At 49.5% G+C, this 16935-nt stretch overlaps 1 protein-coding gene across 2 annotated transcripts in view; it reads right to left on the bottom strand.

The window, feature by feature from the left end:
• The window catches only part of LOC109385016 (general transcription factor II-I repeat domain-containing protein 2), a 394301-nt gene that overhangs the window by 296829 nt on the left and 80537 nt on the right, over nt 1–16935 (bottom strand). The gene's annotated exons all lie outside the window — the stretch shown is intronic.

Here is a 16935-nt window from a genome sequence, read left to right as displayed (position 1 = left end):
TTGTTGTTAGGAGCACATGCTCTCACCAGTTGAGCCATCCTGCCACCTGTTGACAGCTCAGCGGCAGCTCAGCTTGGGCACAGCGTCACTGGCCCATGTGGGAATCGAAACGGCAACCCTATTGCTCAGAGCTCGCGCTCTTAACCAACTGAACCATTCAGCCGGCCTCTTCTTGTATTTCTTAAATAGGCCCCCAGGCACACAGAGATGCTCTGGAAGAAGCAAGGTCTGGGTGGGTGGAGACCTGGAGCCCACCCTTTGTATTACCCTCCTTACACTCCCTTTGTGCTCTCAGGCTGTGTGGAGCATGTTTTGAAAACTACTGAAGAAATGCAGCTCAGTCACTGTCTGGGAGAAGGTCCCACAGAGAGAAGCATTGCGGCTCCTGCACTGGGAGGTGCCTAGTGGCCTTGCAGATCCAAGCAATGAGGACAGATAAAGCCAGCCCCTTTCTTCACCCACCAGCTGTGCTGTGTCCTCCAAAGCCACAGAGGAAGGTGTCATAATGACTAACAGTGAAACTGAAGGCCAAACGAGTCTGGGACTCGTGCTGCCTGCGCTGCTCAGCCAATAGATCAACACAGGGGTTGGGTCATAGAATAAGCGTTTATTATGAGAGCACTGGTGGTCTGAGAAGGCAGCGGGTTAACACCTCTAAAAACTGCCTTATGTTCTCAAACTGGGTTGGGTTTTTAAGGGAAAATCTGGGCATCTCTCCAGAGGCTACGTGATGGTTCCGGGGCTCTGCATGGGCCTCCCCTCTGGCTACGTGGTCATCAATCCAGGAACAAGGATGGGAGTAGCCTGATAGACCATTGAGATTGTGATCAATAAGCCTAAGGGTATTAATCATAAGTTTCAGGGAAATTTTCTAAAACAGGAACTGGATGGGACAGGGGACAGTCTGAGCTCAAGCCGCAGGAGGTTGATCCACAGTTAAGCTATAGGTCAGTCAAGTAAACGTGAGGCCAGGGATATGGAGAGGCCTCTACTACGGGGGTGCCAGCCAGGCCCTGCTCCAGCATCTCAACTGTAAAATTGCTTAAACATTTGCATTGTGACTGGTCTGTGTTTTTCTCCCTGGTTCCAGGGTCAGCTCCAAGAGGCCCTGACTGCGTCCTGCACAGATGGGTCTCCAGCACCGGACACATGCCCGGACTCTGCAGAAGCTCAGAGAATGTTTGTGAAAGGCAGGAATTAACAAGCTTCCAGCTGTGTTCCCGTACCACGCCAGGCATTGCTGGGTGCTGACAGTGGAGTGTGTCTGTGAAGGCATCAGAGAGACCCAGACACATCCCCACCCCCACTCATAGGGAGCAGGGGCAACGCACACAAAATACATAAAACTCTCAATTCACAGCTTCGGTAGTTGAATTCACAGAAAGTAGAGAGGTGGTTGCCAGGGGCCGGAGAAAGTGGGGAGTTAGTGCTTAATGGGAACAGAGTTTCTGTTTGGAAAGATAAAAAAGTTCTGGAGATGGATAGTGGTGATTGTTGTACAACAACCTGAATACACTTAATGCTAGTTAAAATACACTAAAAAATGGTTAAGATGGTAAATTTTATGTTGTGTGTATTTTGCTGCAATTAAAAAAAATCCCTTGTCTCTAGAAAAAAAATGCCTCTGCTGAACCCACCATGTGCATCTATACATTAAAAACCTTCGTTCACTGAAAAAAACCAAAAACCAAAAACCACCCACAGTAATTCATAGTTTCAGCCTATGCTGGGAGAAAGTTAAGAATGTTCCAGTCCATTCAATGATGAAGAACCAAGTACCTCATCCTACCTGGAGTCCCAGGATTGGGTTGGAAGGTGTGATTCCCACAGGGAGATCGTTTCTGGGCAGGCTCCGGGAAGTGGTCCTCCAGCTGTAGCTTGAAGGGGAGGTGGTAGAAGGCTGGGTAGGGGTATACAGGGACTCCTGGGCCCAGCGCGGGGCTTCTAAAAGTCCCTGCCATGAGAAATGCTACTAGTAAGAGATGTATTTATCTTATTCTACTAATAAGAATCCCTCCCAGGGCAGGGCCACCATTTCAGCTTGAGGACAGGGCTCCTTGGTGGCAGGTTCCAGGGCTGAGTTCCCTGTCTGCATGGCAGGCCTCCTGAAATCTTCTGGGAAGATGGCTGGCTTCAGGGAGGAGGGGTGGGCGCCCAGGCTGGGCGCACTGGCTGAGCTAGCTGGGCCAGGCTGAAGGGCCCAGAGGCCGGGCTGGATGGGTGACAGGCAGCTGGATGGGTGCCAAGTTGCAGGAGCACTCGTGACAGCCACCAGGTGTCTCTCTTGATTCATGGAAAATGTCTGCAGGCCTGTCTGCAGCTGAGGGAGGCCCCAGAAAGTCCAGTCTTTGGTGGTGTGGCGGTGGGGTGGGCGTGAGGGCTCTGCTCTCAGCCTAGCTAGCTAGCCACACGGGTGACATTTTCCAGCCTGGGGACCCTGACAGGACAGAAGCCGTCAGTATTGTTGCTTCAGGCCTTGTCTTGCTGTGGTCAGCAGTCTGGGCAGCTGGCACGACACCCTGTACCTCAGTGCTCTTGGCCAGGATTTGGGGGTGGAGTAAATGCAATTTCATGTGCAGACTAGAGCAAGGTACTGGCACCTATCAATGCTCAGTTCATGGTCATCAGTGGAACAACGATCGTTCGGGTCCCCAGCGCTTTAGAGGGCCAGTGACACATCCAGCATCAGCTGGGAATGCGAGCTTTAGAAGGCAAAGGTCTTCCTGGTACATCCATGGTCAAAAGAATAAGTGACCAACTCTGTGGGTTGTTGCTGTGCCCCGGGGCTAAACAAAGGGCCAGCGGTTTTTCAGTCTGTGTCCTCCTCGATGGGCTGGGGTGGCCTTTCCAGGGTCCTCCGCCCCAACCTGCCCTCACCATGAAGGGCTCCGCTCCCAGGCTGTAGGGGTCTGTGGGTGGGGCTGGGCGTGGATTTTGGAGATCCTGCCCCGCCCCTTGTCCTTCACATGTCCTTCCTTCCCCTACCCCGTCTCACAGGACGCGGGCTCGGAGGGCAGGACGGGAGGCGGTGTCTGTTCTGGAGAAACTCACTGTCTACCTCGCTATGCCGAGGAGAACAGTAAGCAGCACCGTGTCTGTGTATTCAGCCCACATTTATTGAGGGTCTACTGTGTGCGAGGCACCATTCTAGCTGTAGGGACCAGCAGTAAACAAAACAGATAGAGGCTTCGCTCTTAAGGAGTTTGTAGCTGAGTAGACCAAGAAGTGAGCCAGCACATCTCCAATGGCGGAGATGCTATAGAGAAAGTACAGTGCGGGTGATGATACAGAGAAGAGGGGGGAGAGGCAGGTGCCACCTTAGACCGGGCGAACGGGAGGACGCGATCCCTGAGGTATGACCTGATGAGTGAAAAATTGACCATGTGACAACCTGGGGGAAGTGCGGACAGGACAACAAGAGCAAGGGCGCTGGGTGGGAGTGAGCTTGGTGGGGGCGAAGCCAGGAGGCTGGCGTGGCCGGGACAAGTGAATGGGGAAGGAGCCCCTGAGGAAGTCAGAGGGCATGAAGGGCCTATGAGAGAAAGCAGGGGTGTTATTCTCACAGTGTGATTCGTGCGTGCGTGCGTGTGTGTGTGTGTGTGTGTGTGTAGGGCATGTAAGTATAGAACAATTACTAATATTTATTGAGCTCTTGTTATGTACTAGGTCCAGGTCTAAACACTTTCATGTATTATCTCATTGTAACTCGTGGCAGGTAGGTATAATTACTATCACCTGTCCCATTTTAGAGCTGGAAAAACTGGGGCACCAAGTCCCTGCTCCCACTCCCCTAGTTGATCCTTCTCTCGCAGGCCCTTCTTCTAAATGATGGCATTGTCCCTGGGAAGGATCCTCGATGGCTGATGCCATCGAGCTTTGTGGACCTTAAACCCCAGTCCATGTGGAGCTGGCAAGGCAGGCAGGAGGGTGCCCACGAAGCAGCTCTGGGAGCCTCCTGCTTCCAGCCTCTTCCCGCCCCTGCTCAGCGTCTCCAATCCACTTTGTTATTCAGGAGGAACTTCCGTCACTGAGAGATCTACTATACTTGGCACAACCAGCTTCTCTTGTATGGATTTCTTTGTGTGTCTCTTTTCCCCTTGGTCTGCCAGCCCCTAGAAAGGAAAAGTCACGTGCTATTGATCTCAGCACCCACAGTGCCCAGCACAAGTGCATGGCGTGCAGCAGGGGCTCACTCAGTGGCCTGTGAATGCAGAAACGATGCAGCAGTAAACGGAGAGTCTTAGTCTGGGCTCCCAGAAAGTATAGCCTGAGTGGTCCTCAAAGGATTCGGGGTCCTCGGGAGTGAGTGAGGGACAAGGGAGTGAGGGGAGAGATCAGAGTTGGGCTGAGGGAGCTGCTGAGCTGCCACTGATGGGGGCACCATGGGTAATGCTTGTTCTTTGGCCGGCATGGGCAGGGTGGGTGGAGTGGACCTTTGTCTCAGAGGATGTAGATTGCTGCTTTTTAGGACAGCCCTTGGGAGAGGAAGGAGAATGATGTGCCCACTGCCTCCAGTCACCGATTGGCCAGAGTTTTGCCCCAGTGGGCATTAATTACCCCTCTTCCAGGTGGCACATGCATGGGGCTGGAGAGGGTCTGAGTCTGGAGTATTTTATGCCATGTGGCAACAGGGCAGCCCTGTCAGGAGTGTGGTGCTGTGAGCTGAGGCACAGTAGATGCACCTTTGAAGGGGGTCTAAGCACACAGGATGGGTTAGTGCTGGGGCAGGGATGGTGACAAGGGTTGGCCGAGGATTGGCAAAGAGTCGACATACATGGGGTATCTCCCACACAAGGCATGTTCTCTTCATTTAGCGAATATTCAGGAATGCATGTGCATGCCAGGGACACGGTCCTGGGAGGCTGAGACACAGGGCAGGACAAGCTAGTGAGTCCCATCCCAGCTCTGAGGCGACTTGCCCCAGAGGCAGCAGAGGTGGCCTGAGCAGGGTGCTGAGCTGGGGTCAGATGACCCCATTTTAGGGCAGGGTTCAGCCATTTCCTGCTACTCTGTTGGGTTCGGCACTGTCTTCTTCAGGCCCTGGTTTCTACACTCCCTTGAGAGCTATTTTTCCTAGTGATCTTTTCTCCATGACCCGAGAAACTGCGATAGAATAGTTCCAGAACTTGGGGCTCTTTTGCTGGGGCGGGAGCAGGATGGAGAAGTAAGTCCTGGAAAGGGGGGACATAGAGACAACAGAGAGCAGACATCACAGTTCTGCTGGATCCACGGGGCAGCACAGGGTCAGCGAGCAGCAGGATTGGAAGGGAGCTCATCTAGTCCTCTCATTTTATAGGTGGGAAACTGAGGCCCGGAGGTGGAAACAAATTGCCCTTGCCAGGGCTCTTTTCTCCGAGACGGGGTGTCTTCTATGCTCCGGTATGATGTCAGGCTCTGTACCTGAATACGATGGAGAGAAGAGGGAGGGTGAGGAGCCACTCTAAGGTCCCTCAGGCTGAAAGAAGCTTCCAGAAGTCCTTAGAGGCGTGGCACCCTGGGTGCTGGGGATACTTCATACTGGCCTGCCAAGCTGGCATACAGCAGACCACGGGCTCCTGAGACTCAACTTCCGCAACTGTGAAAGGAGCCAGTTGGCTTGGAGGAGAGCGGAGGCCCTCCTGGCAGGGCCACACTCCCCTCCTGGGGCCTCTCTGACCCAGTGCCACCATCTCCACTGGAGTAGAGGGACCCCACTTGTCTGTTGGCTTGTCTGCCGCTCACATATGCACACCAGCTGGGAGGGATTGAAAACATCGGGGCCGCTCCTCCGCCAGCATTGTTTATTTTCTGATCTGCTTCCAGCTAAGGATTCCGTGGACCAGTGAGAGTTGGTGTCTGGGACCGTGTAGACATGACCTATGTGTATTTTCCCCATGTGTCTCCCAGGGCTCAGTCTGATTTCTACATGGCCTGAGCTCCTCTCATGCATTTGGGCAGACCAGTTCATAGCTTGTACTTCCCAGAGTCTTTGTGGATTGATGGTTCAGCAGTCAAAGGGGAAAGTGTGTGTGGGTTGTGTGTGCATGGCGTGCAGTACATATATGTGCATGCGTGCCCTGTGGGTGTGTGTACATATGCACAAGCACATGCGCGTGTGTGATGGAGGGGGTTGGGCTTCCTGGGAAGGCGTGGGGAGCCCAGGGCACCTGAAAACTTAGTCTGAGCCCCCTGGACTGTCTCCAGGCAGATTCTATTGCCTGCATCAGGTCTCTAGGGGACTTGGGTTTGGATGGGAGGGAAGCTGGCTATGTGGGAAAGATGCAGTTTGGCCCTGGAAATCAGATACTTGGAAGGCACTTGACATTTTCTTAGGGGCCCAGGAGCACTTGGGTGTCTGGGAGGAGAGGACCATGGTCGCCTTGCTTCACTCAGGCAGCGCAGCAGGCCTGGCTCCTTGCTCTTTCCCCGCCTCCCATCCCTGTCCGGTCCCTGGCTCCACGGTGTGTGAAGGGCAGAGGTGGCAGCTGGAGGCATTTCAGATCAGCACGTCCAGGGGAGCTTAGCCTGTCAGCAGCAAGGCTGCACTGTGCAGCTTGGATAATGCAAACATGATGGTGTGGAGAGCAGGATGCTGCTAAATTTGTGTTCTGCAGACCTGACCTACAATATGCTTGTGATAGTACATGTTACTATGCTCACTCTGGGTAGTTGATTTTGCGGTGTCTGACTCTCACAAATGTACTTCCATCTATGGCTAATGTGACGTTTGCCAACTGCAAACTTTCATTAGTTACTACTTCCTCCAACTACTTGTTCTGAGAACTTGGGAAATGGTTTCTCAGAAGGTCTTTCAGTAAACAGTAGAGGCAAGAGGCAGGAACTCAGGAGCTGCTATTATTTCTGAGTGTCTGTGGGTGGTGGGGGTGTGTGGGGGTATGTGACAGGGCAGCCTGATGGTGGACAGTCCAACTGGAGCTGACTGCCCAGGAACTGGCAAGCCCAGGGCCTGCCACACGCTGTCTGATCTTGGTTAAATTCTGTAGCCTCACCCGTCTATAGTTTCTTGAGCTATTCAATTGATCTGATCATAGGTCTTCTGTTACATTTGTTTATGGGACCTGTAAAGATTAAATGAGTTACTGCATGAGAAGGGCTGAGTTTAGTGTCATCGTGAAGGCTCAGTGAAGGCTGGCTATTATTAGGTATTATTTATTTACTGATTTGTGTATTCCCCATCTCATTCCAAAAATACCTGAGGCAGTTTAGAAAACTAAAACAACACTCTTTATTTCTCTTTATTAAAATAAAGAGAAGAATGGATCAAGATAAAGGGAAAATAAAAGTGGAAGAGAGGGCTGGCCGAGTGGCTCAGTTGGTTAAGTGTTGGCTTGGGAGTGCGAGCTCTGAGCAGCAGGGCCGCCAGTTCAGTTCCTGCATGGGCCAGTGATGCTGCGCCCTCTACAGCTAAGATGGTGAACAATAGCTCAACCTGGAGCTGGGCTGCCGTGATTGGCCGGCAACAGCATAGGCTACAGCCCCTGCTGCTGTGAGCTGCATGAGCTGCCGTGAGCTGCTGTGAGCAGTCATCCAATGGCCGGCGACTGACTGCCTCAGCCAGGAAGAGCACAATGATCATAATACCTACATAAGCCAGTGAAGCGACGTCCTCCACAACTAGACTGAAGAACAAAAGGACAGTAACTTGTCTGTTCCCCTCCCCCAATTCCCCAATAAAATCTTTAAAAAAGAAAAAGTGGAAGAGAAAGATGAGGCCAGAATGAAAATTATAATATGCAGGGTTATAAGCTATAAACTCAGATGGTTTTGTTAAGGGGCTTTATAGTTTTGTTATAAAGTCAGATAGTTAAGAGGGTGGGGTGGGAGGGCCCTGCAAATTGACTCTAAATGTCCTAGTGGTTAAAGCAAGAAGGAAACCACCAGGAGGGTGTGGCTGGTGGTTGAGAGGACTCCAGTGCCTGTAAGGACACTTAGCAGGAGCAGGGTGAGAGTACGGACACTAGATTCTTGGCTTCAAGATCTTTCCACTAGTCCCTGTGACTGAGCCCAAGTAACCTCCTGGCAGGTCAGCTCCTTTCCTTCAACTGCAGAGGCTAAGCTGGGGCCTTCTCAGGAGAGATATTGGGCCAGAAATGGTGGCCGGTGGAGGCCCAGCCCCAGGGGACAAAGGAAGCTGGCTGGGGGTGTCCCCAAATACTTCCAGCTTGGTGATTTGTCAACTGAAATTTAGCCAAACCCAGTATGTGTTCTCCTCTGGTTCTACCGCTCAGAATTCAGTTTGTTCCTGAATGTCACTCTTTAGTCCTGAACCTAGACACCTTTGGAATGATTCCTTTTAGGGTCAGTTGGGCTGATTCCAGGGGAGGAATTTAAAGATCTCCTTATACATCTATGCACTGTCATTTGGTGATGCCCCTGGGTCCTTTGGTTTTCACTGAATTTTGATCTCATCACCATCACCACCACCACCACCACCACCACCACCGCCACCACCACATCATCATCACCATCATCACCATCATCTTTCACTTTACTGAGCACTTTATTATGAGCAGTGATTGGGTGAAGGGAGTTTATGCTTCTAAGATTCTGCACCCAGTTCCAATTTTCCCTCATACCAAATAATTCTCTGATACCAGCTGGGTGCCCTACAATTCAACTCAATTCTGACACTGTCTACCTGGAGACAGTGTCAGGTCCCACAGGATAAGGGCTCAGTCCCACAAGGCTGTCTCCCACCTCCCTTCAGATGCCAATAGCAAATCCAAGTTGTTACTAGCTATAGACTGAAAATTCTAGTGACCCTCTCCTTGGATTTGATTAATTTGCTAGAGTCTCACAGAACTCAGAGAAACACTTTATTTACTAGATTACTGGCTTATTATAAAAGAATATGACTCAGGAACAGCCAGATGGAAGCGCTGCACAGGGCAAGGCGTGGGGAAAGGGCGTGGGGCTTCCATGCCCTCTCTGGGCGTGCCACTCTCCCCAAATCTCCACATGTTCACCAACCCGGAGGCTCCCCTAACTCGTCCTTTGCGGTTTTTAAAGAGGCTTTATTACACAGGGACGAGTGATTAAATCAGACCAAACTCTAGCCCCATTCCTCCCCCTGGAGGGTGACTTTAGGTTGACTTCCAGTCTCAACCCTCTAATCAGTCATATGGTCGGCTCCACTGCGTTCCAAAGCCACCTCATTAACATAACAAAAGACACCTTTAAGCTCCCATCATGGGAAATTTCAAGGGTTTCAGGAGCTCTGTGCCAGAAACAGGGACAAAGACCAGATAGATACTGTTTACCATATCACAATAGCACACCTTTCACTTGCTATGGAATAACAGACATCCGGAGGAGAAGGCAGCCTTTCTGGAGTGCCCACTGTGGGCCGGGCAGTCGTGGCTCCCCAGCCTGTGTTCCTCCTTGTTACCTCAGCTTCTGCCTTGCTGCAATGCCCATGTCCAGCTGTAGGCTCCCTTCTGCCCTAATGACAAATGCCACCGGTCATACATCTGCCTTATAGTCTGGATAATTGTGGAAATCCTTATCTTTACAAGCTCCTTGAGGGCAGAACTGCATAAAGAAGGTATGCCATAAACACTTTCTAAGTTAAACATCTCTCTCCCTCTCTTCCCCCCCCCCCAAGTAATAAAAGATTAGGAGTCCCCACTCTGTTCCGGGCAGGGAGCTGACAAAGTACCTTTAAATTACTCTGTAATTGTAAGATGCTGTGTTCCTGTGTGGGGAGTGCGCTTAGCACCGTCTCACTAGATACAGCTGGGCAGATGCCAGCTCAGCGGCACTCTCCCCTGCACGCCAGCTTGTCTGATCCTATTAGAGGCTGCAGACGGCTGGAGGCAGAGACCTTGACTGACAGTGTCTTTTCCCTGGTCCTTGCCTTATGTCACATGCACATTATGTTGGCTGGCTTCCAAGGTCGTGGCTTTGCAAGCTCTAGCTGGATAAAGAAGTGGATTTTTCTCACTGTAGGCATAAACTTAATACTCTGATCTGATCAAAGAGATTTCTGTGGCTCATGCTCACTGGGAAGTGTTTTAGCTTTCCAACAAGTTGTGCGCCTTTGGGCAAGTTATGTCTCCTCTCTGGACCTATAACAGGAGACAGTTAGACTTGGAGGACCCATGAGGTCTCTCCTGGCTCAACACAGTGTGCGGATGAGTCAGAGGTGCCATTGGCACAGTGGCTGGTATCTTGGTGCCCATGATGGATAAGTGGATGATGAATACAGGAGCCAGGCTCTTGCTGTCGCTCCTTGTCTGCCACGGCTGGCTCTGCGTGGAAGGGACTGAGCCTGCAGAGCAACCATGATCAGCCCTGTTTTGGGTGCGCCTATGGATACTCTGGACTCCCAGCAGGAAACAAGCACCTCTGCGAAATGGAATGTTTTGGGGTTCACTTGAGGAATAGCCATGGAGGCTCCAATAGAAGGCTGAGCTCATATGGCCATTCTTATTTTCTTAAACAGCTTTATCAAGACATAAATCCATATAATTTGGTATTCAATTCACCTATTTAAAGTGTACAATTCAATGGCATTTAGTATATTCACAGATTTGTGCATACATAACCATAGTTCATTTTAGAACATTTCCATCACCCCCGAAAGAAGCCCCACAGCCCTTAGCTGTCACCCTATTCCTCTAGTCCTAGACAACTACTAATCTACTTCTTGCCTCTATGGATTTGCCTATTCTGGATATTTCACATAAGTAGAATCATACAGTATGTGGCATTTAGCTTCCACTTTCAAGGTTTGTTTATGTTGTAGTACGTATCAGAACTTCATTCCTTTTTACAGCTGAAGACTATTCCGTTGTGTGGATACAGAACATTTTATTTATCCATTCATTAGTTGATGGGCATTTGTGTTGTTTCTACTCTTTGGCCATTGTGACAGTGCCATGCCTACTTAATGTGACCATGCTTAGGCTCACCCTTCCTTTCACAGGGCACCACATTTTCTCACAAGGCCTTCGCTGACAAGGGCTTTGTGAAGGATCTACTTCCAGGAGTGTCCTTGGCTTATGCTCCCAGAATTCTTAATTCCATAATCAAAAGGATGATTTGTCCTCATTTGGGCTTCCTGTTGGTCCACACTGTGGCTTCATGAAAAATGGGCTCTGTTATGTGAACCCCAAGTCTGGATACCCTGTCTCATTCTGCTTGTCCCCACAACCCTTTGCTTCAGCGCCTTACTGTGCAACTAAGGTAGGTTGCTTGCAGCTGTATGCGAAAACCCTACTATTATAGCAATGACTTAAGCAACAACGGCTTAAGGTGTTTATTGATCTTATGGACCAAGAAGTTTAAAGGTTGGCAATTCCAGAGTGGTTGCAGAAGCTCAACGATACCTGTAAGGACCTGAGTCTTTCCTGCCTGGCCACTCCGTGGGGTGTTAGCCTTTCTCCTGCAGGCTTGTGGCCTCATAGCTCTATGAGGGCAGGACAACCTCACACAACCACATTCAAGGCGGGAAGAGGGACCAAGCAGCCTTGCTGACGCTCTTGTGTATCAAGGAGCCATATCCTTCCCAGATGCTCTTACCCGTTGTGACCCACGGACCACAGCTGGACACACGGCTTCATCTGCACTAATTTCCAAGCTAGGGGAATGGGATTACTAGGTTTGGCTTAGTCCCTTCTGGAGCAGGCTCTGGAAGGTCAGAGAGGCAGTGGGTCAGAGGAACAGGAGAACCAGGACGTTGGGCTCACCACAGCTTCTCTCTCTCTCTTGTCCCTGTGTCTCTATGCATTTCAACCGTATTCTCTCTTATCTGGAGAACAAACTTTAACTTTCATCACACAAGGTGAGCTTCTGGGTTTTTAGATTTGCATCTTCTATCAGCAGAGAGGGACTGGCCCTCTCTTAGGTCACAGGTTAGAAAAAAAAACCCCAGGCCAATTGCCCGGTACTAGGCCAGTCACTAGCAGCCAGAGGAGTGGGGCCACTGGAACTCATGGCCACTCCCAGGAAGACCATATCACGGCAATGGACAGGGAGAGGTGGTGCATAGGAGGGGGTGCTGGAATAGAAAGGGCTTTTGAGAGTGTATCAGTCAGACTTTGTAGTAGTAACAAACATCCCCAAACTCTCAGGTTACATGAGAGCTATGGGTCAGCTGAGGCTCTGCTGGGATCGCAGGACTTGGCCCATGTGTCTTATCACTCCACGCCTCTGACTGAAGGAGTTGTCTCCATACTCAATGTATGGAGAATGTACAATATTAGTCAGCTCAGGCTGCCATAACAAAGTGCCACAAACTGGGTGGCTTAAACGACAGACATTTACTTTTTCATGATCCTGGAGACTAAAAGTCTATAGTCAAGGTGTTAGCAGGGTTGGTTCTTTATGACACTTAGCTCCTTGGCATATAGATGGCTTTCTGTCTGTGTGCCTGTAATCAAATCTCTTCTTCTGATAAGGACATCAGTCATATTGGGTGAGAGCCCACACCAAGGACTTTATTTCAACTAACCTCTTTACAGACCCTATCTCCAAATAGTGTCACATTCTGAGGTACTGGGGGTTAGGACTTCAACATAAGAATCATGAGGAGCTACAATTCAGCCCATAACATCAGTGAGTGGGAATACCAGCACCTCTTCAAGCCCCCACGGGAACTGGTACGTTCCACTGTCAGAGCCAATCCCATGGCCAGCCCCTGTCAGTGGGGCAGGAACATATACCCTACAGAAATGGAGCCTGAGGTTGGGGGCAGAATCCAATCAACCACAGATTTACATTCCAAAGTTCAAAGGCATATTGGAATCTTTGCATATTTTCTTCCCCATTCCTCGAAAACCCATATTGTCCAATTTTCCTTGTTTTGGTTCAAATCCCACATTTCCTTGGAAGTTTTCCAAAACAGCCATGGCTCACCAGCCTCTTTCCTGTGACATCCCATGGGCACGTGGCTTATCTTGTCTCTCTCGTGTGGGTAGCCCTCCTCTGTCAGACTGCACCATATGATCCCGGAGGCAGGGCTGATTCTCCTTGTTGTCCTCTGCCCCGCACAGAGCCACCCTTGGTACACGTGGCCAATCATCAGTCCTTGCTCTACTTTCTCACCAGTGTCTGTCAGCCCTGCATGGCCCGTGCCCTGTTCTCTCACAAGGGGTGAGGAGTCTGTAAACCTGTTCCCATGCCCAGAGGAGCGAGGATGGGAAATCAGAAGTTGGGAGGAAGGAAGAAGCTATCGCTCTTTTCTGTCTGCTTCTGGAAGCATCTATGGGACAGGCTGTGTTCCATCAGTGCTGCCAGCTTAGGCCTCAGTAACCTCAGCTCTGGCTGGTGGTCCCTGTTCTTTAAGGCCCGACACTGATTCAGGGTGCCCTTCTTTGGTGGTCCAGCCTGCTGAGCAGCCCCATAGCATGGCATTGAGTGTGCCCTGACTGGCAACACCACCCCCTCCTTTTTGCCCCCCAGCCCTAGTGTGGGTGGCTACTTCTTGTTCTCTCCGCTGAGTTCTCTCTTTTTCCTCATTCTTCTGTCAGATTTTTCCATCACATTGGGGACTTTTCGTGGTAAACGCCCCCCTCCTGAAAGAGCTAACATGGTTTCTGTTTTCCTGGTGGGACTCCCCCCCCCTACAGTCCCCGAGCCTTCTTGTTGGCAGATATACCAGCACAAGTTTCCAAAAATAACATTTTGTTGTTGTGATTGCTCAGAGAGGTAGTGAGTCACATCCACTCAAATAGACATATCGTCCCTGTTTTAACTTTGCTGCAAAGAACAAGAGCACAAATGGAGCGTGGTCCAACCCAAGACTCCCTGTCCGAAAATAGTTTTAATGGGAATTCACATTAATAAACATACACAAGCCTGAAGATTTTCCTGTTTTCATGGTCTGTGCACTCTGTGTAATATGCATGTGTTGGAGAAGAGACTGGTGGGGACGAGGAGCGGAGGATGAGGGAAATTTTGTAACCCAGAATAATGAAGATGATGATAGCTATTGATTATCGGGAGCATTCTATGTGGCTGGCAGTTTATACAACTTAGCCAATCTAATCCTCGCAGTGCCCCCTTGAGATATGTACCACTTTCCCACCTTGCCGTTGAGGGCACCGAGGCACAGAGAGGTTCAGTAACTTGCCCAAAGACACACAGCCAGGGAGTGTTGGAGTCAGAATTTGAACCCAGAGGAGTGTGGGATGCCTTTCAAGAAAGAAAAATCTATGGATTGGACCTATCTCTGCCTTTATTTACCAGTCTATCAAGAGGGTCCTTTGGCACCCACATTTAGAAAACTGAGACTCTCTGGGAACTTTTCACCCAGACTCAGGATTAACTTTCCCAATAAAGGGGAAATGATGATGATGATACTAATCATCCTTCCCAGCCTATAGGTGAGTGGGTGAGGCAAAGTGGAGAGGCCATCAGGGCCTGGTGTCAGAAAACTGGTTTAAGTCCTGATTATCAGCTGTACGACTCTGAGCTCGTCCCTTCACTCTCTGGAGCCCTGGTTTCCTCATCTGCAAAATGGGGAGATTGTGAGGTTTAAATGGAATGCTGGCATAGAGATGGTACCCGGCGCATGCAGGAGCCTCTTTCCATGAGTGGGACCCTGTGCTGAGGCTGCCCAGGACTTCTGTCCACCCCTGGGAGCGGTATGTCCAGCACTCACACTTTGACATCTGGGGGTCCTGACCCCAGGCCCAGAGCCTGCTACTACCAGACCTTTGCAGAAGCCTTCAGGATTATCCTGTCCAAGCAGCAGGTGGATCCTGAAACGACCATTTGTGGTGAGGCTGCCAGCTCAGACAGTACAGGGATTTCTGGGAGTTCAGTACCTTAAAAGATGCCAGAGTCCCTGAGCCAGCCATGGGCATAGATGCCTTTGGCTAAGCTGCATTCTGAGAGCGAAGAAATTGTGCACATGGGACCAGCTGATTGGCTTCCAGACCTTTTGTGTATTTGCTCTGATCCCCCTTTCCTATTCCTTTGTTGGTCCTCTTACATTCCCAAAAGTCAGCCTTCTAGAATGCAAATCATACCATTTTCTTCCTCCTCACTTGCCCCCTTTAAGAAGAGCCCAAACTTTGCAATGCAGCCTGGAGACAGGGCCCTGGAGAGGGCACCACCATGCTTCTCATCTCATTTCTCTCTCCTCCCCTCAGGGCCAGTCTCACCACACTACACACTGTCCCCTGCCCACCACCAGTGGCTTCACTGGTTCCTCTGTCTGAGGTGCTTCTATCCTCACTGCCAGGACTACTAGTTCTGGGTTAGTGGCTCTCTTTGGTTTTTAAATTGTATTTTATTGTGGAAAGAATACTTACCATGAAATCTACATCACATTTAAGTGTCCAATCCAGTGTTATTATCTATAGTGACAATGTTGTACAGCAGATCTCTGGAATGAATGCATCTTGCATATCTGTAATTTTATACCCATTGATGAATAACTCTCCCTTTCCCCGTCCCTCCAGACTCTGGCAACTACCATTTTATTGTTTATTTTGATGAGTTTGATTATCTTAGATACCTCATGCAGGTTTTGCCTTTCTATGACTGGCTTATTTCACTGAGCACAATGCCCTCCAGCTCCACCCATGGTGTGGTACATTGCAAGATTTCCTTCCTCTTCCAAGGCCGAACAATATTCCAGTGTGTGTGTGTGTGTGTGTGTGTGTGTGTGTGTGTGTGTGTGTGTGTGTGTGTGTGTGTGTGTATCAATCACCTTTTAAAATCTATTCATCTGTCAATGGACTTTAGTTTGTTTCTACATCTTGACTATTGTGAAGAGTGCTGCTACAAATATGGGAGTGCAGCTATCTAGTCAAGAGTCTGATTTCAGTTCTTGTGGATGAATACCCAGAAGACGGATTTCTGGATCACATGGCAGTTCTATTTTTAATCTTTGGAGGAGCCTTCATATTGTTTTCCATAGTGGTTGCTCCTTTCTTCCCCTTCCTCCTCTATTCCTTCCTCCCTCTTCTCTTTCTTCTTCTCCTTCTCCTCCTGCCTCTTCCTGTCCCTCTCCTCTCACTTCTCCTCCTCCCTAACCATTATGTTCAACCTCAGCACTTTCAGGATGTTCAGTGTTTCTCCATCTCCAGGATGTCCTCTCTGTCATCCCTCTCTTGGTCCTGGCTGTGGTGGACATCCAGTATACCCCAATTTCTGTTTGGGGATGCATGTGATTTTGAAGAAGCTTGTTTTGCTCCTAAATCCAGGAGACTAGCCCATGAGCCTAGCTAAGCCAATTCATCATTCTGACCACTACGATTGACTCTGGGTGCCCTGGCATAGGATCTTGCTGGACAAATCAGAATGAATCTTAGGACTATATCTGGAAATGCTGAGACAAAGATTCTTTCTTGCTTAGCATTGTGTATTGTACAGATGTGAGGTCTGGAACTGTTACAGCCATTTTGAGACCATGAGGGAAGCCAGCCTGAACACAAAGCTGGCACTCAGAGAAAAACAGAACCAAAAGAATCATAAAAAAAAATATGAAACCCTGCTTAGCTATTTCTGAAGACTATCTTTGGAAATTTTAGCTATGGAGTCAATCAATTCTCCTTATTGATTAAGGCCATTTGAGCTAGGCTTTCTTTACCTTGCAAACAACAGCATCAGAACTGATCCACGCTATAAGCAATGGGAATTTCTTCTATTATAAGAACAAAACTGCAGACCATCCAGGTTTATTTTACTTTTTATTCAGTATAAGTATTTGCAAAATCTACGAAGTGAGGAGTGACATCTAATCCTTGGATGGCATATGGTGCCATCTCATAAGTGATGCCCTCACTTTGAAAACTACTTATTTAAAAAAAATTTTTTTAAAGATTTTTTTAAATTGGGGAATCAGGGGAAGGGGAACAGACAAGTTGCTGTTGTTTTTTTTGTTCTTCATTCTAGTTGTGGAGGATGTTGCTTCACTGGCCCAAGTTGGCACCATCATTGCGCTCTTCCCGGGCGAGGCAGATCAGTCGCTGGCTTCTGGAC

Source organism: Hipposideros armiger, unplaced genomic scaffold (genome assembly GCF_001890085.2).
Source record: "Hipposideros armiger isolate ML-2016 unplaced genomic scaffold, ASM189008v1 scaffold_107, whole genome shotgun sequence".
NCBI lineage: Eukaryota > Metazoa > Chordata > Mammalia > Chiroptera > Hipposideridae > Hipposideros > Hipposideros armiger.
The sequence above is the reverse complement of the archived record's forward strand: the minus strand, read 5'-3'. Positions and strand labels throughout refer to the sequence as shown.